The following is a 727-nucleotide window of genomic DNA, read 5'->3' as shown; positions in this document are numbered from 1 at the left end:
GTGTGGGCTCTGGGGTGGGGCTGGGGATGAGGGGTTTGGTGTGTAGAAGGGTGTTCCAGGCTGGGACCGAGGGGTTTGGAGGGTGGGAAGGGACTCCAGGCTGGGGCAGGGGATTGGGACACCGGGGGAGGGGGGAAGGGCTCTGACTGGTGGTGCAGGCTCTGGGGTGGGGCTGGGGCTGGGGATAAGGGGTTTGGGGTGCAGAATGTTGGGAATCCTTAAGAAAGGGATGATAATAAGACAGAAAATATCATATTGCCTATATATAAATCCATGGTACATCCACATCTTGAATACTGCAGATGTGGTCACCCCATCTCAAAAAAGATATATAGGAACTGGAAAAGGTTCAGAAGAGGTCTAAAAAATCATGACTGGTATGGAGAAAGTGAATAAAGAAGCGTTATTTATTCCTTCTCATAACGCAAGAACTAGGGGTCACCAAATGAAATTAAGCAGGCTTAAAACAAACAAAAGGAAGTATTTTTTTTTCACACAACGCACAGTCAACCTGTGGAACTCCTTGCCAGAGGATGTTCTGAAAGTGAAGACTATAACAAGGTTCAAAAAAGAACTAGATAAGTTCCTGGAGGATAGGTCCATCAGTGGCTATGAGCCAGTATGGGCAGGGATGGTGTCCCAAGTCTCTGTTTGCTAGAAGCTGGGAATGGGTGACAGGGGATGGATGACAGGGGATGGATCATTTGATGATTACCAGTTCTGTTCA

Source organism: Lepidochelys kempii, chromosome 7 (assembly GCF_965140285.1).
Source record: "Lepidochelys kempii isolate rLepKem1 chromosome 7, rLepKem1.hap1, whole genome shotgun sequence".
Taxonomy (NCBI): Eukaryota; Metazoa; Chordata; order Testudines; family Cheloniidae; genus Lepidochelys; species Lepidochelys kempii.
This window is presented reverse-complemented; position numbering follows the sequence as displayed.